The 20,430-nt window shown below is 42.4% G+C and overlaps 1 long non-coding RNA gene across 1 annotated transcript; it reads right to left on the bottom strand.

Moving 5' to 3' along the window:
* Positions 1-267: 267 nt before the first annotated feature.
* Positions 268-8,978, bottom strand: LOC123460070. Its single transcript, XR_006636778.1, has 3 exons — positions 8,844-8,978; positions 2,424-2,536; positions 268-494 (listed from the first exon to the last, which is right to left on the bottom strand). It is a non-coding gene; the product is annotated as an uncharacterized LOC123460070 (long non-coding RNA).
* Between the last annotated feature and the right edge of the window lie 11,452 nt (positions 8,979-20,430).

The following is a 20,430-nucleotide window of genomic DNA, read 5'->3' as shown; positions in this document are numbered from 1 at the left end:
CATACCATTCCTTCCCAGCCCCTCCCTGGGAGTTCAAGTTATTGTGACTAGGTATAGAGGCAATAATCACACTAAACAAATTCACAAGAGCCTGACTGATGAACTTGAAATGCAGTTTATCAACTTATACTGAGAAATGAAACTACTTGCAGCCTGGAATCCTGAGGTTGACTGGTCAGCACAATCTTTCAGGAAGGACGGACCTTTGGAAAAGGAAATCAATACCAGAAGGTTCTTTGTCCAGGACAAAGTCAGGGTGAAGGGAGCTGATGGACTGGCACAAAGGTGATGCCTGATGTATCTCCTAAAGCCTCCAACTCGCCAAAGACCAGGACGTCTGAGTAGAGAGCACTCCAGGTGTCTTCTCCTTAGGACAGCTTGAGCTTTTTCTGTATCCCATGGAGACCCGGCCTTTCAGCTGCATTTGTCACAGGATCATGACTGGATACTTCATTTCCTTGTTTGTTTATATTCATCCCTGCAGTTCAACAGAACTGAACAGAAAGGTGTCATGGAGACCCACTGAAGAAGAATCACTCCACATTCACCCTACAGCCCACTGTGAGCCTTCTTGTTCATGTTACCATTCTTTTGAGAGAGAGAGAGAGAGAGAGAGAGAGAATTGGCATGCCAGGGGTCTCAGCCATTTCAATCGAACTCCAGACACTTGTGCCACCTAGTGGGCATGTATGACCTTGCACTTGCCTTACCTCTGTATCTGGCTCACATGGGATCTGGAGAGTAGAACATGGGTGCTTAGGCTTCATAGGCAAGTGCTTTAACTGCTAAGCAATCTCTCCAACCTCTCATGTTACCATTTTTAATGGGTGCACAGATAGGGGGTGCATGTGCATGGGATGGGGAAAAACAGAGGATAATCTCAGGTATCATCCTTAAGAATGCCACCTACCTTTTTTGAGACAGAATCTCTCATTGGCCTGGAGCTCACCAAATAGGCTATACTGGATGGACAGTGAGCCCAAAGGATACACCTGTCTCCACCTTCCCACAGCTGGGATTATAGCACTACCACCACCACACCTGGCTTTTATGTGGGTTCTGGGGACCCAACTCATGTCCTCATGTGTTATGGACCACTTCACATTGCTGTGATGAACATCCAAACCACAAACAGTTTAGGGGAGGAAGGAATTTATTTCAAGCTTACAGGACCAGGGGGAGGTTCCAACAATGGCATAAGAAACTGCTTCCCTAAGCCCAAGCAGAAAGAAGCTACCAAACAGCCAGAAAAAGCCAAAGCAGCAGTAGGAGCAGGCAGCAAGCAGGACCCCGTGCTCAGATCTCTGCATGCCTTTTTGCTGGAAACCAGATCCACCCCCAAACATATCTTAGGAATGGACACCAGGATCTGTCCCAGTGACATCTCCAGCCAGGAAGCTGGAGATCCAAGATACAAGTTTTAATAAAACGTCTGGGCTGCAAAGATGGCTTAGTGGTTAAAGTACTTGCCTGCGAAGCCTAGGGACCTATGTTGGAGTCCCACGTAAGGCAGACGCACAGATGCATGCATAGGTGACACAAGTGTGAAGATGCACAGATGCATGCATAGGTGACACAAGTGTGAAGACGCACAGATGCATGCATAGGTGACACACGTGTGAAGGGTCGCGCATGCGCATAAGGTGACGCACGCATCTGGAGTTCGATTACAGTGGCTGGAGGCCCTGGCGTGCCAATCTCTCTCTCTCTCTCTCTCTCTCTCTCTATCACACACACACACACACACTCACATAAAAAAGGTCAGTTTGTTGGGCTTGCCTCAAAAAACAAAACACCTGAGTCTATAGGGGACATATATTCCAATTACCACATCATGCTTGTAAGACAGTTCTTTTCCCACTGAGCCATCTGCCCAACCTCCCATGTTACCATGTTATCCCCACATTTCCTTGAGATAAAAGGTCATAGATGCTAGAAAACATGGGCATGGAAGCCAAACCATCTGAATTTGAACCTATATCCGTGATATAAACTCTATACACATGACCTACATCAGTTTTTCTTTCTCTAAGTCAAGGATAATAGAAGCGCCCACCCCAACATCTACCGAGAGAATTCAGTAAGTGAATACGTGTAAAGTGTCTGGCATCTGGTGAGCAATCAATACTTGTTAGCCATGATGAATAATTCATTTCATAGATGAAAGCAACTGAAGCCCTCAGAGATAAAAAGTCAACCAAGATCATCCAGCCAGTCAGGGTAAAACTACAGCTCCCTACCAAATGACTTCCTTCAGCTACCAAAAGCTTTCCTCAAACACACTGCTTTTCCAAATTAATATACATAAATTTTACATATTAATAGGACATGGTGTGATAGTTCAGTGCAATGATCACATCCATGCAGCCTTCATCCAACTTCAACAGCTCCCCACAGCAGCCCCTGCGGTCCCTAGGACTTACCAGTGTACTTTTGGTTGACCTTTTTCCATTTATGTAAGAGCACATGTGGCCTTTATCTTCCTGGGTCTGGCTTCTCTTGCTTGATGTGATGTCCTCAGGTTCCATCCATTTTTCTGCAAATTACAGAAGTATATTTTTCCTTGTGATTCTAAAAACAGTTTCTTGCCCTTGAACTTCCTTAAGAAGAGAAAGGAGAGCTCATTTTTTAAAAATATTTTTTATGTTCATTTTTACTTATTTATTTGAGAGTGACAGAGACAGAGAAAGAGACAGAAAAAGAGAGAGAGAGAGAGAGAATGGGCGCGCCAGGGCCTCCAGCCACTGCAAACGAACTCCAGACGCGTGCACCCCCTAGTGCATCTGGCTAACATGGGTCCTGGGAAATCGAGCCTTGAACTGGGGTCCTTAGGCTTCACAGGCAAGTGCTTAACCACTAAGCCATCTCTCCAGCCTGAGAGCTCATTTTTAAATACAGACATTGGGCCAGGTGTAGTGGCACATGCCTTTAATCCCAGCATTCAGGAGGCAGAGGTAGGAGGATCACTGTGAATTCGAGGCCAGCCTGAGACTACATAATGAATTCCAGATTATCCTGGGCTAGGATGAGACAGTACCTCGAAAAACAAAAAAATACATATACTTGCCAGGCGTGGTGGTACATGCCTTTAATCTCAGCACTTGGGAGGCAGAGGTAGGAGGACTGCCATGAATTTCAGGTCACCCTGAGACCACATAGTGAATTCCAGAGCAGACTGTGCTAGAACAAGACACTACCTAAAAAAAAAAACAAAAAAAAACAACAAAAAAAAAAAAAAACAGGGCTGGAGGGATGGCTTAGCAGTTAAGGCATTTGCCTGCAAAGCCGAAGGACCCAGGTTCAATTCCTCAAGACCCACATTAGCCAGGTGCACAAGGGGGTGCACACATCTGGAGTTTATTTGCAGTGGCTGGAGGCCCTGGCGTGCCCATGCTCTTTCTTTCTCTCTCTCTCTCCCTCTCTCCCTCTTTCTCTCTCAAATAAATAAATAAAAATAAAAATAGGGTTGGAGAGATGGCTTGGTGGTTAAGTGCTTGCCTGTGAAGCCACCCCGGTTTGAGACTCAATTCCCCAGGACCCACGTTAGCCAAACATAAGGGGCACATGCATCTGGAGTTCATTTGCAGTGGCTGGAGGCCGTGGCTTGCCCATTCTCTCCCTCTCTCTCTCTCTCTCTCTCTCTCTCTCTCTCTCTCTCTCTCTCTCTCCGTCCCTCCCTCCCTCCCTCCCTCTCTCTTTCTCTCTCTGTAGTTCTCAAATGAATAAATAAAAATTAAAACAAAAAAAAAAAAGTAAAGGGCTGGAGAAATGGGTTAGTGGTTAAGGCATTTGCATGTGAAGCCAAAGGACCCAGGTTTGATTCCCCAGGACCCACATAAACCAGATGCCAAAGGGGCACATGCATTTGGAGGTCGTTTGCAGTGGCTACAGGCCCTGGCATGTCCATTCTCTCTCTGTCTGTCTCTCTTCTCTCTATCTCTTTCTACTTGAAAATAAATAAAATTTGTTTTAGAAAAAGTAAAATATTTTTAAAAAACAGATAATGTTCTGGGGAGATGACTTATTGGTAAAGGCACTTGCTTTCAAAGCCTGCCAACCTGGGTTCAGTTCTCCAGCACCCATGTAAATCCACTTTGCAAGCCACTTTGTAAAGCCACTTTGCAAGTGAACCTATCCCAAAGAAAGTGAAGTATAAACAATTCCCTATCTCCATAAGTACAAATAAATACACAAATAATAAATAAAATGCAGATATCCACCCTGATGGTCGATTTTGATTATCTACTTGATTGCTTCTAGACTCTCTATGGAGACCTCCTTACACAACCCACCACCACCCTCATCTTGGTCTCTGAAGTACTTTTCCTCTTATTTCTCCTTGATTCATTCTCTTTTCTACAGCCTAAGAGATTGTGACAGTTAATCTCAATTTTCAGCTTGGTTGGATCTACTATCACCTAGGAGACAAATGTCTGTGGATGTCTGTGAAGGAGTTTCTAGATTAGGTTAGTTGGGGGGTGAAGACTCATCCAGTTCTGGGTGGCACCACCCCACGGGCTGGGATCCTGGACTAACTGAAGAGAAAACGGGTGGGGGGGTGACTCAGCAGTTTTACAGTGTTTGTCACTTCAGCATGAGGGCCAGTTAGGCCTGAGACTACAAAGTTTGCCTCCCCAGAATCGACCTAAAAAGCTGCATGTGGCCTGGCACTTTTGTAATCCCAATTCTCAGGGAGTGAAGATCAGGGCATTTCTGAGCCTCACTGACAGATAACAGTTCCTGGTTGAGAGACAGAGAGACCCCATCTCAAGGAAATCTGAAGATGTGCAATAACAGGACACCCAGAGTTCTCCTCTGGCCTCTGCATACATGTGCATGGGTCACACATCTAAACACACATGTGCATATACCACAGACCACACACACACAAAGGAGAAATGAGCTGAACACCAACTACTTCATACTCCTCCCACCATGACTGACTGAACCCCCTTAGTCAAAACAAACATTTCCTCTTCTTTACCTGTCAGGTTTTGTGACAACAATGAGAAAAGTTAAGTTACTAATAGACTAATAGACCCAGCTACCAGAATGGGTAAAATTAAAAAGAATGAAGGAACAAGGCAAGGTAAGGCTACAGAACAGAGTATGGCTGAACAGGCACTTGGGAAAATGTCTGTACTTTCCACTAAATCAGCCAGGTTCAAACAGCGAATCAGAATGTGTGTGTGTGTGTGTGTGTGTGTGTGTGTGTGTGTGTGTGTGTGTGTTTGGTATTAACATTGACACTGGCAAAGATGTCTTGAAGAGCTATTATTTAGCATTTATTATTTAGCATTTAGTGTAGGAGTTTGAATTCCCAGGTCACGCAGCCATGATCAGATACACTACACAGTGGAGAAGATTCAGACTTGACTCGACCCCACAAGTACAAATTGGAACCCCAAAAGAATAGACTGAGAAGACTTAAGCTCATGCCAGTTTTTGTTATTGTAGTCACTGGTGCTATGGGTATTTTGCATAAGCCCATGAACTTCCCCACAAAGGTCACTTCACACACATCCCACTAAAGAGTAGAAGCCACATGTAAGTAAAAGAAAAGATTAATAGGGGTGAAAAGGCCTAAGTGAGGTCAGGGGAAAAGATTGAGTAAAGGAAAGGTGGAGGGAGAGCTAATCAAAATCTAAGAGGATATAAATAAGTCATATGGAAACCTAATTTTTTGGAAAATGGAACACTCAAAAGCCATAGATTGTTACTAGAAAATTTTCAGTGCCAGGGATGGAATACCTTCCTGTGAGTTAATGGTCAGGGCCATCACTGATAACCCCCCAAAAATTATAAGCCATTACCAAGGCCCTTGGTTTCCCACCAGGAATAGATGGTAAGACCCTATTGCTGAAGACTCCACATATTGAGCTGCAAGGTCACTGAGAAATTCTGCTAGAGCTGAGCTGCAAGCCTCCTCCATGTAGACCAGCTGACAGAATACTGGAAAAAGCTTGTAGTTCAATAGGGGAGAGAGAAATCACCAGTGAAGATACTCAACAGTGGACACTGCAAGCTTTATATTTGGCCAGCCAGGACAAATGAGCCAATGGGTGCAATAGTGGCATGTCTGTTATGGAGGAAACCAACTGTTCTCTAATTGGACTGGAGGCCCACTCCATGGGAGTTAATACATCCCTGATACTGAAAACCTACAGCAGGGGTGTCATGAACCCTAAGGGTATAATGTCTACTGATGCCTAGCAAAATGTATATACTATGCTCACCAAACTGACCAGTAAGCACTTTTCTTAATGCTCATACCCATATATTAATGCTACTCTCACTTTTGGTTAGAGAAGTTTCTCCTTTCATATGGCAGTGACCATGGGATGACTTAGCAGGCACCATGGTTCTAAGAAGAAGTGACAGAGGAGTGCTGAGCATTCAAACACCTCTATCACATCTTCCAAGGCTCAGTGTCCATTGTGGAAGAGGTGGCAGAAAGAAAGTAAGAGCCAAAGGAAGGGTAGGACTCCTTACAACGTGCTCCTCCAGACACAAAATGGCCTGGATATCCATGACCTCACAGTGCCTGACACTACCTACACAAGACCATCATAATAGGAAGAAAAGATCATGACATTAAAATAAAAGAGAGACTGATTGAGAGGGGGAGGGGATATGATGGAGAGTGGAGTTTCAAAGGGGAAAGTGGGGGTAGGGAGGGAATTACCATGGGTTATTGTCTACAATTATGGAAGTTGCCAATAAAATAAATAAATAAGAATAGAAGCCAGAAGAGGAGCCAGAGGTGGCTATGTGCCTGCCAGGCTTGTCAGAGACCAGAGACCAGTGTCCAAGAGAAAAACTCACTGCTGCTTCCTTTCCACCATCAGGATCCCCTCCACATCTCCCTCATCGCCCACCCTCACCAGAAACACACAGATAAGGGAATTCAGCTTAGCCAAGTTGCCACATTACAAGCCTATCACCCCCACCCTATGACCAAATAATTGCACTTAAGATATTCACCTGAGAAATGAGTACATATGCTCACCCAGTAATGAGCAAAAGAGCAGTTACTTACTACAGCATGATTCACTACAGCCCTAAACTGGAAATCACCCTTTGATAAAGCATGTGGATAAGAGAATTGTCTTTTATTCATGGAATGGATACTACTCCACAACAAAAGAAAAAATCTTTGGTATGCACATTTCACATACATGATGTAAAACAAAAGAAAACAGTAACATGGGGCTGGGGTGTAGCTCAGCTGATAAAATTCTTGCCTAGCAGGCATGAGGCCCTGGGTTTAGTTCTGAGAACCACATAGACCAAGCACTTGGAAGGTGGAAAACAGGGAGTTTAACGTCATCCTCAGCTACATAGTGAGTTTGAGGCTATCCTGGGCTACATGAGGCCCTGCCTCAAAAAAACAAGCAAAGCAAATCAAAATAAATAAAAACAGACAAAAGAAAGGTTTTAATTTTTTTAATTATTTATTTATTTGAGAGCAACAGACACAGAGAGAAAGACAGATAGAGGGAGAGAGAGACAATGGGCGCGCCAGGGCTTCCAGCCTCTGCAAACGAACTCCAGACGCATGCGCCCCCTTGTGCATCTGGCTAACGTGGGACCTGGGGAACCGAGCCTTGAACCGGGGTCCTTAGGCTTCACAGGCAAGCGCTTAACCGCTAAGCCATCTCTCCAGCCCAAAAGAAAGGTTTTATAACATGAAATTCTACCCATGAGAAGTTGAAAAACAGACAGATTACCAAGAGCAATAGAAGTAGGTAGAGCAACTATTTAGTCACTCTTGAAGAGAGAGGGGGGATCATGCCATGGGCGAGGAGGGGACTGTATTATTACTTTCCTCATTATTGTGATCCAATACCTGACAAAAACAACTTAATGGAAACCATGCTCATTTTGGTTCATGGTTCAGGGATAACAGCCATCGTGATGGCAGGAACATCTTGGAGCATTAACAAGCAGAGAGGAGACCAGAACCAGGGATGGGCTATAACTTTCAAAGGCTGCTTCTCCCCTAGCGTCTTCCTTCCTAGAACCAGATCTCATCGCATAAAGACTCCGCAGCTACCCAAAACAGTGCCAGCATCTGGGGACCATGGGCTCAAACGCATGAGTTTGCAGGGGACATTTCACACCCAAACCATGCCAAGCAGGATGGAGTCTTTGGGTGCCTGGAAATGTTCTATCTCTCCCTTGAAATTACATAGTGCTGTACATGTGTATACATGTATATTCTCGATGTTTGTGACTAGCCTGTAGCTCCTTGGGGAAATGGCTAATCATGAGGACCTGAGTACAGACTCCAGCATCCACATAAAAGCCAGGCATGGTGGAATGCACTTTAATTCCAGCTCTGGGAAGGCAGAGACAGAAGGATTCCTAAGTATTTGCAGCTAGCTGAAATGGTGAGCTCCATGGCTCAATTAGAGACTTTGTCTCAAAATAAATAAATAAATAAATAAACCCTAAGTTGGGGGACTGGAGAGATGGCTCAGCAATTAAGGCTCTTGTTTTCAAAGCCTGATGGCCTGGGTTCAATTCGCACATAAAGTCAGATACACAAAGATGTATCTCTCTCTCTCTCTCTCTCTCTCTCTCTCTCTCTCTCTCTCTCTTTTCATCTCCCCTTGCAAGTAAATAAATAAAAATATTTTTAAAGGCCCTAAGGTCGCAAATGACTGAGGAAGATACCCAGTGTTGACCTCCATGCACTCATACAGTGAGACCTGCTGGCCCCAATGCTATTCAGGCATCACTCTGTGTCATATTTATACACTACTTTGTTCCTCATGCTGTAAAATCAGTCATCCTTAAATTCATCCTAAAATCAATATTTTTTAACAGTCAACTCTTACCTTACTTCTCTGGGATTCAAAAAAATCAAATCCTTCTGCAAAAGGCCCCTATCACGTGGGAATTCATCCAACAAATCTCCTTCCTAGTAGCCGGCAGTAAGCAGTGTTAACAATCTCTGAAGTTGAACTGCTTTTGCTTTTAACATACCAAGTAGCGTAATGGCTTCCTGCTCTCAAGGACCATCCTCCTGGGAACCGCTAGGAATTGGAGCTTCTCGGTTTTCATCACACATTCCTACACCCGGAACACCACTCACCCGCCCTCTCCTGGTGTGACAGAAGCCAGCTGGGGCCCAGAACCACAGAACCAGTCTCTCAAGACTGGATCCTGTAGTGACTGGAGAGTCTCGTGCTAAGGTGACCACTCTTTCTTGGGAGGCATACATGAAGAACAGGAAAGACCTAAATACAAATAGCCCATGATTCCACAAAATGTGCATCCTTCCCTCCTCCTTCTCCTCATGTGTGTGAGGAGTGCATGCATTCTGTATATGTATTTGTGTGTATTCAGGTGCATGTGCACCTGTGTACATGTGTATGTAGAAGACAGAGGTCCATATCAATTTTCCTCAATCACTCTCCATCTTTTTTTTGTTTTCTGAGGTAGGGTCTCACTCTGGCCCAGGCTGACCTGGAATCCACTCTGTAGTCTCAGGGTGGTCTTGAACTCACAGTGACCCACCTACCTCTGCCTCTCAAGTGCTGGGATTAAAGTGTGCGCTACCACTAACCTGGAGCTCATTGGTTCAACTATACTAGCTTGGCAACAAGCCCCAGGGATCCTCTGTCTTCACGTTCCCAGTGCTGAGATTACAGGTACAAGGCACTCTGGCTGGCTTTTCCATAGGCACTAGAGATTCAAACTTTGGTCTTCGTGTTTGTGTGACAAGTTCTTTATCCAATGAGCAACTGGCCCAGTACCTTCCGTTTTGATGGAACAGGGTCTCATATAGTTCAAGTTAACCTTGCACTCACTATGTAGCTGAGGATTACTTTGAGCTTCTTATGAACCTCCTGCTTTCCCCTCCTGAGTGCTTGGATTACAAACTTGAACCACCACACCTGCTTTATGAAGTCTTAGAGGTCCAAACCTAGGGCTTCCTGCTTGCTAGGCAGGTACCATTGGAATTTTAATGGGGATTGCATTAAATGTATAGACTGCTTTTGATAAGATTCTTGTGCCTGGAGAAACACAAGGATCTGTTTTTATCCTTCTACACATAATATCCAGTTTTCCTAGCACCACTTGTTGAAGAAGCTATCTTTTCTCCAATGAATATTTTCAGCATGATCATGAAAAATCAAATGGCTTTGGTTGCCTATATGAACATCTGGGTGCTCTATTCTGTTCCATTGATCTACATGTCTGTCTTTGTGCCAATACCATGCTGTTTTTGTTACTGTGGCTTTGTAATATAGCTTAAAATCGGGTGTGGTGATACCACCAGCCTTATTTTTGTTGCTCAAAATTGTTTTGGCTATTTGAGGGTTCTTGTGCTTCCAAATGCACTTTAGGGCTGTTTTTATCCATTTCTGTAAAGAATGCCATTGGAATTTTTTCTTTTTTAGTTTTGAATTTTTTTTTTATTATTCAGAAAACAAGTTTATGGGAGACACCTGAATCAAACCATCATAACATTCTATTTTTTTAATCTGCTACTTGTCATTTCTTCTTTTTTATTACATTTATTTTAATTTCTTTTTCTTTTCTTAAATTTATTAATTGTTTTACGAATTAGTTTTGTACTCAGTGAATACAGTCAAGTTGGTACCATTGTTAGGCTCATCCATGTACTACCCTCTCCCCCTGGCCCCTCCTTGTTGAGATATATGGGTCATGCATTGTGGAGTTAGCCCACAGTTATGGGTAGGAGAAATGTCTCTGCATATCATGACCCAACATGTGGCTCTGACATTCTTTCTGTCCCCTCTTCCGCAAAATTTCCCTGAGCCATGTTGGGTTCATTTTGGGTCTGCTTCAGTGATGAGGTGTTGGGGGCCTCTGGGTCTCTAGATATCTGATATGGTAGGAGTTGATTGTTCTCTGTGTCAATCTCCTTCTCCCTTGCGCTGGTACCCATTTCACCAAGAAAACAGCACCCTTGCTTGTTTCGCCCATTGTTCTTAGTTTCAGCTGGGGCCCTTTTGAGGTATAATGGGATAGTTCTCTCCTTAGGATCTGCGTCTATCTGAAAAAGAGAAGCAGATTCTCCAAAGGAGAGTAAGTTAGCACCAGATAAATGAGATAATCCTTATTTTTTTTAATAGATAATTTAATAGGTGCAGGCCTGCTTGTAGCCCACGATTGGTGGTAGCTTGATAATGGAGAGCTGACTTGTTTCCCAGCTCCAGCTATGGGTCCTGTACCACTGAGGGGATCATTTAGCCAAATCAAGAACAGTTGGTTTCCCACCATGGCTGTGTGCAACTATTGCACTTATGTGAGCATCACAACAGGTTATTTCCTGTTAAGTAGGTTAGACCATGAGTTGCTTAGGCAGATCTTGGTCACTTTCCCCCAGTCGCCCATGTAGCACCTTCTGGCACTAGATGTGCTGACTATCTAGGGACTGACTCTCTGCCAGCTTCCAGCCGTGGCATTCCATTTTACATGTCAACAACATAAGGTGTCTTCAGCAGTAAGGTCTTACCACTAACCTTTGGTGGGTCATCAAGTACTCTGACAGAAATCTGTTTTTCTTTTAGGAAACCTTGTAGGTCTTTTTTCTGTCTTTGTCTGGTTTTGGTATCAAGGTGATGCTGGCTTCATAAAAGGAGTTCAATAGAATTCTTTCCCCTTATATTTTATGGAAAAGTTTGAGAAACAATGGTGTTAGTTCTTCCATGAAGGTGTGGTAAAATTCACCAGTGAATCTGTCTAGGCCTGAACTATTTTTTAGCTGAGAGACTTTTCATAACTGCTTGGATCTCTGTACTTGTTATAGGTCTTCTTAAATAGTTTATCTCGTCTTGATTTAATTTTGGTAGGTCATAGGAGTCAAAGAAACCATCCATTTCTTTCAGATTTTTCAAACTTAGAGGCATATATATTCTTAAAGTATGTCCTTGTGATTTTCTGAATTTCTTTTGTATCTGTTGTAATGGTTCCTTTTTCATCTCTAATTTTATTAATTTTTGTCTCTTCTCTCTTTCTTCTAGTCAGATTTGCTAAGGGTTTATCAATCTTGTTTATCCTTTCAAAGAACCAACTCTTTGTTTCATTGATTCTTTGGATTGATTTTTTTGGTTTCTATTTTATTAATTTCTGCCCTAATCTTTATTATTTCTTCCCATCTACTGATTTCTGATTTGTCTTGTTCTTTTTCCAAGGCCTAACAGTGAAGCATTAAATTGTTTAATTGTGAGCTCTCTAATTTCTCAATATAGGCACTTAGTGCTGTAAATTTTCCACTTTTTGTCTAATTTTTTTGTTTATTTTTATTTATTTGAGAGTGACAGAGAAAAAGAGTGAGACAGAGAGAGAGAGAGAGAGAGAGAGAGAGAGAGAGAGAGAGAGAGAATGGGTGCGCCAGGACTTCCAGCCACTGCAAACAAACTCCAGATGTCTACGCCCCCTTGTGCATCTGGCTAAGTGGGTCCTGGGGAATCGAGCTTCAAGCCGGGGTCCTTAGGCTTCACAGGTGAGCACTTAACTGCTAAGCCATCTCTCCAGCCCAAATTCCCCACTTTGGACTGCCTTCATTGTGTCCCAAAGGTTTTGGTATGTTGTATGCTCATCATCATTTGATTCTATGAATTTATTGATTTCCTTTTTGATTTCTTTTTAAAAATTATGTATTTATTTATTTGAGAGCGACAGAGACAGAGAGAAAGACAGATAGAGGGAGAGAGAGAGAATGGGCCTTCCAGCCTCTGCAAACAAACTCCGGACGCGAGCGCCCCCTTATGCATCTGGCTAAGGTGGGACCTGGGAAACCGAGCCTCAAACCAGGGTCCTTAGGCTTCACAGGCAAGCGCTTAACCGCTAAGCCACCTCTCCAGCCCTCCTTTTTGATTTCTTCAATGACCCATTGATCATTCAATAGTGTACTGTTTAGTCTCCATGAATTGCTGTATGCTCTGTAGTTTCTCTTGTTGCTGATTTGCAGTTTAATCCCATTGTGGTCAGATAGAGTACAAGGGATTATTTCAGTTTTCCTGTTTGTGTAGCTTGTTTGTGTCTTAGAGATTGTTCCATGTGCTGCTGAAAAAAAATGTATATTCTGCAGCATTTGAATGGAATGTTCTGATGATATCTGTTAGGTCCATTTGTTCCATGATGTTATTTAATGCAGATGTTACTCTGTTTATTTTTTTTCCCAGGATGACCTGTCAATTGATGAGAGTGGGGTATTGAAGTCACCCACTACAATTGTGTTTGGTTTTATCTGTGACCTTAAGTCTAATAGTGTTTGTTTGATGAAATTCAGAGCCTCCATGTTAGGTGCATACATGTTTAGGATTGTAATGTCCACCTGTTAGAGTGTTCCTTTAATCAGCATAATATGACCTTCTTTATCTTTCCTCACTAATGTTGGTTTGAAATATATCCTGTCAGCTATTAGGATAGCAACCCCTGCTTGTTTCCTAGGACCACTTGCTTGAAATACCATTTTCCATCCTTTCACCCTAAGACAGTGTGTATTTTTTTATTGAGAGATGAGTTTCAGGGAGGCAACAAATGGCAGGATCCTGCCTTTTAATTCAGATTGCAAGCCTGTGTCTTTTTGTTGGGGCATTAAGGCCACTGATAATAAGAGTTATTATTGAAAGGTATGTAATTATTCTTGCCATTGTTCTTATTTTGTAGTGCTTCCTGTTTTCCCTTTACTCGTTTTTAACTGTTATTTGAGTTTCATTTGTCTTTTTTCTTTTTTCCTTTTTCCTTCTGTGTGTGTTTTGCTTTCTCTTCAGCATTAAGAATTCCTTCAAGAAAATACTTAGTAGCAGAAGCCAGTAAGTTAAAAAGGAGATATAAAGGGAAGAGAAAGGAAGGGAGGAGGGTACTTAATAGGTTGGTATTGTATATATGTAAGTACAATGATTGAGATGGGGAGGTAATATGATGAAGAATGGAATTTCAAAGGGGAAAGTGGGGCAGGGACAAGGTATTACCATGGGATACTATTTATAATTATGGAAATTGTTAATAAAAATTGTGAAAAGAAAAAAAAGAATTCCTTCAAGTGTTTTCTTTCTTTCTTTGTTTCTTTCTTTCTTTGTTTCTTTCTTTCTTTGTTTCTTTCTTTCTTTGTTTCTTTCTTTCTTTCTTTCTTTCTTTCTTTCTTTCTTTCTTTCTTTCTTTCTTTCTTTCTTTCTTTCTTTCTTTCTTTGCAAGCACAGAGAGAGATAAAAAGAAGAGAGACAGACAGAGAGAGAATGGGTGTGCCAGGGCCTCTAGCCACTGCAAATGAATTCCAGACGCATGTGCTCCTTGTGCACCTGGCTTACATGGGTCCTGGGGAATTCAACGCTGGGTCATTTGGCTTCACAGGCAAATGCCTTAACCTCTAAGCCATTTCTCCAGCCCAAGAATTCCTTCAAGTATTTTCTGTAGAGCTGGTTTACTTGTCATAAATTCTTTTAGCCTGTTTCTGTTGTGGAATGTCCTTATTTCTCCACCAATTTAGATAGATAGCTTTGCAGATAAAATAATCTTGGTTGACTGTTGTTATCTTTCAGAACTTGGAATACATCATTCCAAGCCCTCTGGCTTTTAAAGTTTGTGTTGAGTAATCTGCTGCTATTCTGATGGATTTGCCTTTGTAGGTGATTTGCTTTTTCTCTCTAACTACTTTCAATATACAGGTTCTTTCCAGGTTTTGTCTGCTTGGTGTTCTAAAAACTTCTTGTATCTGTATTGGTATTTTTTTTCCCAATTTGGGGAAAATTTTATTCTATGATTTTGTTGAAACTGCCTACTAAGCCTCTGGATTGAAATTCTTCTCCTTCTCTTATACCCTGAATTCTTATGCTTGAACTTTTCATAGTGTCCCGGATATCTGGAAGTTCCCATTCATACCTTTCTAGTAGCTTGTGTTTCTCTTTGTTGGAGTGTATTAGGTCTGCCATCTGGTCTTCTAGTTTAGATATTCTGTTCTCTCCTTGATCCATTCTACTGGTGAAACATTCCACAGTTTTTTATATGACTGACTGTGTTTTTCAGAGCTATAATTTCAGCCTGGTTTTTCTTCAGTATGTCTATTTCCTTACTCATATCTTGTAATGACCTCCTTATTTCATTAAGCTGGTTTCCTGTGTTCTCTTTCAGGAGTTTGTTTTCTTCTTTAGTTCCTTTGTTTTCTTCTTTGATTCCTTTCCTTTTGTCTTTGATTTTTTGGAGTGTTGATACAATCATTTTTAAAAAAATCTTTGTCAGGCGTTCCATCTAAAACAGTCTCATTGGTGATCACTTATGATGGATTTATAATTTTGGGTGGGATTGTATTGTCTTGATTCTTTGTGTTTCTTGTATTATAATGTAGTGATTTTTACATCCTGAGTTGATTTGATGCTTGGGTTTTCTACTTACCTGCAGTGTTCTTAGATGTGGTGATCCACCTTTATACACTTTCAGGATATGAGTTTAAGGTGCCAGGTGTAGCTCTTGTCCCCCAATCCAACCACAGAATTAATCCTAGGTGTTGAGTTTGCTTGCTAAGCAAGTATTCTAGTGGACTGGGTGAAACAATTTACTGGCAAATTCTAAACTTCAACTGAGCAATGTGCACATTCAATAAAAATCAGCACAGAGTATGCAACTGTGGGGACTAAAACAAACAGATAGTCTTATAAAGCCAAAATCCCTAAGAGTATGTGTTGCTGTACAATATATATATGCATTTCACTTCAAACCATAACATGTGTTATAGAGAGACATAAAGACAGAACCAGGACAAGAGGAAGGGGAGAAGAGAGTGAAGGAGGAAGGAACAGAAGAATGACAGAGTTGAGCACAAGATGCAGGGTTAAGGAAGGAGGCCTTGTTGAAAAGGAGAGTTCTGAGCCAAATTTTGATGTGGCAAGTACTTGTGAAGAGACCTCTGTGGTCATTGCACAATCTCCAGCCCCAGAACCTGGGCTTGATGCCAAGTAGTCATTTCATACATGTATTAAACAGGTAAATGAATGGCCTGAGTCTTTCTCTATTTCAAATACAGGCAAGATGCTGGTGATACCTGGACATAGGCAACTGTAGTAGATATTGTTTGACTACCACCTCTCAGCAACTCGTCATCAGTGATGCAGATCAGGGTTGATCTCCTTGGTATGACTGTCCAGATGAGTCCAAAACAATCATGTAATCTCAATGCCTTAGCCAGGGGCCACTTCTGGAGCCCTGACCAAGGCAATCAGTATATATACCCTTCTAAAATGACTAACTTGGATGGGTTTTGACCTAAGAAATCCAGACAGAAAGAAAATTCTTTCATTCCATAATGAAAAGGGGTCATGTTACAGTTTGCGTATGAAATGGTCCCAGCTCATGAGTTGGAGGCTTGGTCCTGAGCTGGTAGTACTGTTTCTGGAGGGACTAGAAACTGTAGGACCTGGCTGGAGGAAGAGATGGATAGGGAAGAGTGTGATGTCTGTTCTCAGCTTCCTGGCTGCCATGAGATGAGCAGTTCTGCTTTACCACCCCCTCATACTATGATGTTCTGCCTTGGCCTGGGTTGCCAGACACAGACTGACACCTCTGAAACCATGAGCCTCCTTTAAGCTATTTTCTCTGGTATTTTGTAACAGTGACAAAATGTCTAACTGACTCATGCCACTTTGTCATTGTCATTGTGAAGACAAACAAGGAGATAAGGAGATATGCACTCTTGGATATTCTAGACGCCAATTAATAATCAAGATGGTACTAGTTCTGCAGTGGTGACATGTCTGCTTGGGGTAAACCAACTACTTTCTGACTGGATATGAGCCTCGCTCTATGTGAGGGAATTTATGCATGGTGCTGAAAACCTAGTCAAATGCCTATGACTTAGGAGGTCAAAAGCCCTGGGGGAAAACTAATACTGCCTATGACTTAGGAGGTCAAAAGCCCTGGGGGAAAACTAATACTGTTATCTGGCTAAATAGATATATTATGTCCACCAAACTGCCCTCTAAACAATTATGTTTATGCCCATATATGAATATTACTCTCACTTTTGGTTAGAGAAGCTTTTCTTTTCAGATGATGGTGACCACTGGCATGACTCAAAACTGGCCAAAGCGATAGGAAGAAGTGACAGTGGAGTATTTAGCACTAAGTGACACATCTCTATTGTACTCTCCAAGGCTCAGGAACCACTGTGGAAGAGATGGTGGAAATAATCTAAGAGCCAAAGGAAGGAGAGGAGTGATTACAATGCTGTCTTTCAGACACAAAGTAGCCTTGGCATTCATGACTTCACAGTGGCTGACACTACCTACATGTCTTGAAAAATTGGGGACAGGGGGAACTTATGACATCAAAATACAAGTGATATCAGTTGGAAAGAAGGGATTCAGTGGATAGGGGGGATTTTGGAGGAGGAAAAGGATAGTCATGGGAGGGGATCATGGTAAATTTTCTATATTTATGGAAACTATCAATAAAGAGTTTAAAAAAGAGATGAGACCAGTTCTGTTTTAAAATGAAGCCACACTGGATAGAGTTTAGTTCCTTAAGGAAATCATTAAGCGATGAACTTGACCAACCCTGTGCCGCTACTCTGGATTTGACGCCAATAGAGACATTCCATTCTCCCTCTCTGTCTTTGGGGGTAGTGGGCTTTTTATGTTGCATGTGTATGGTGCATGTGTAAGACTATTCATATGTGTGGGGTTCGTGTGCACAGATGCATGTGCAGGCATATATGCCTGTGGAGGGTAGAGGTCAATGCTGGGTATCTTCCTCAATCTCTCTCCACCTTATTTTTTGAGGCAGCATATCTCACTGGACCTAAAGCTCACTGATTTTGCTTGACTACCTAGCCAACAAGCCCTGGTGGTCCTCCTATCTCTGCCTCCCAGTGCTGGGGTTACAGGTGTGCACCACCACACCTGATTCTTGCCTGGGTGCTGTGGATCCAAACTCAGGACTTTACACTTGTGTGGAAAGAACTTGACCCACTGAGCCACGTCTCCAGCCCCACTCCCAAACATTCTAATGTGTGAAGGACATTCCTTTTACTCCCCCCAGTGATGATCTGAGGCTTACCCCTCACTGGTCAGCTCTGTGCTTTTTCCCCAAGAGCACAGAGTATTGTCTGTCCTCAGGTGCCATCCAGCAGTGCCTCACTCCCATCACCAAAGCATGAAGAGTGACAAGTGTATTAGTCCTGTCTTAGCAAAGTTCTAGACAGTGAAGGCTCAGGAAAGCTACTAAAATACATCATAGGCTGTAGAGATTGCTCAGTGTTTAAAGACACTTGCTTGCAAAGACTGATAGCCTGGGTTCAATTCCCCAGTACCCACATAAAGCTAGATGCAAAAGTAACACATGCATCTGGAGTTTGTTTGCAGTGGCAGGAGGCCCTGATGTGCCCATTCCCCGCCTCTCCAAAATAAATAAATATTGACAAAATACATTTTAACCAAAAACCTACTTGTGAACCATCACCAACTACAACTTAGAGAACAGAAATCATATGATCTACAGAAAAGACCCAAAAAGGGAGACCCCAAGGTCCTGAGTGTGTTGTACAAGAGGGGTTCAGGCCCTGACACTCTGAAGGCTTTTACCTAGATCCACAATGCTGAGGGTCTTCCTGCAATCGGAAATTTCCCAAGTTTTAGAAGGGTCTTGCCATGTGCAAGAAGTTCTTCTCTTTTTAATTTTAAGTGTTAAGTTATTAAAGAGATAATACATGCACCAGGTTTTTTTTTTTTTTAAGTACAAAAGGCTACACAGTGAAAATAAGAAGTCTCAGGGCAAGGGTCATAGCTCAGTGGTAGAAGACAAGTTTAGCATTAGCAAGGTCCTGGGTTTGATCTTCAACACACACATGCACAGACACATGCGCACACTCCTATTTATCAAGGATAATATGGTGTGAAGATGAGGATGGGAGATGGTATTGGGAGAAGTTAAATTCTCCATGATCTCATCATATCACACCTCAAAGCCCCTCAAAATGGCCAGAAGTTCAAGTACAGTCAGCTGGTTGTGCAAATCTAGTTTCAAGACCAGTCCCTAAGCCTCCCTTCCAAACCAGATACCTTCCAATCCATAATTCTGGGCATCTACAGTTGCTGTTTCCTCTAAGTCCTTCCAGAACTGGTCTGTGCATCTATCACTATAATGTGTGTATAATTATTACATCAATATTTTTATCTCACAGGATTTTCACACTGATAGTAAAATAATATTAAAGTGTTCTATACCTCCCTTTGTTAACTTGGTATCTTTGGTACTGTTCCATGTAATATAGCATCTCATTTCCAGACCTTCTTCATTCTTTTTAAGAAATGTTTCTTTTTTTTGAGGAAAGTCCAACAGACTGCCCTTTTTTTTTTTTGAGGTAGGGTCTCACTCTAGCCCAGGCTGACCTGGAATTCACTATGTAGTCTCACATTGGCCTCGAACACACAGTGATCCTTGTATCTCTGCCTCCCAAGTGTTGGGATTAAAGGCGTATGCCACCATGCCACGCTTCAGACTGGCCTTTTTTTTTTTTTTTTTTTTTTTTATGAGAGACAGCAAGAATAAGAGAGAGAGCAAGACAGAGAGAAGGCATGCTAGGGCTTCCAGCCACTATAATTGAACTCCAGACACATGCACCTTGTGTGCATGTGCGACCTTGAAAATGTGTCACCTTGTGTGTCTGGTTTATGTGGGATCTGGGGAGTCAAACATGGGTCCTTAGGCTTCACAGGCAAGTGCCTTAACCACTAAGCCACCTCTCCAGCCCTTCATTCTTTTTAATAGCTGAATACACATAAAATAGACTTATGTCCCCAGTGCCCTACTGAGGATAGTTAGGTTGCTACATCATGTCATATCTACTACAAACAAGGTTGCACTGCCTATCCATCTAGATGGCTCTATGCACATTCCAGGAATAACTGTGGGATAATTTCTGATAAAAAGTGATTTGTCAGATCAAAGTGTATATATGTTTTAAACTTAATAATTATTTGTCAAATTACCTTCTAAAGTAGCCATACCAATTAACACCTACTCCCATGATAGATGAGAGTGCCTCTTTGCCCCACACCCAGGGGAGGTGAGCAACTCATAGGCCCTGTTGGGAGGATGTGCAAAAGAGAGCTGTTGGCCTGTTGCATGACCTTTATATAGGATGGCCCAGGAGCAGAGTGGTAAGAGCCAGGACTTTGGGTATCTAACACTACCAGGCTGAAACCCAGCTACTTTCCCTCTATGTGACTAATGCAAGTGACTTAAGCCCCTGGAGGACCTCAGTATCCTAATATGCAAGGCAGACATTTTTAAAAATCATATCTATCTCAAGGGCCATTATGTAAAGCAAGCACAAAGAATGCATACAGGGCCTCCGGGATAGTATCTGGCACATGGCAGGAACCTGGTACCTAGTCACTATAGTGGGCAGCTTCTAAACCTGAGTGTCCTCTTCCGGTGTGAATGGCTTTGATC

This window comes from Jaculus jaculus, chromosome 1, assembly GCF_020740685.1.
Source record: "Jaculus jaculus isolate mJacJac1 chromosome 1, mJacJac1.mat.Y.cur, whole genome shotgun sequence".
Taxonomy (NCBI): Eukaryota; Metazoa; Chordata; class Mammalia; order Rodentia; family Dipodidae; genus Jaculus; species Jaculus jaculus.
Note: the sequence above shows the minus strand (reverse complement) of the source record. Positions and strands in the feature narration are given on the sequence as shown.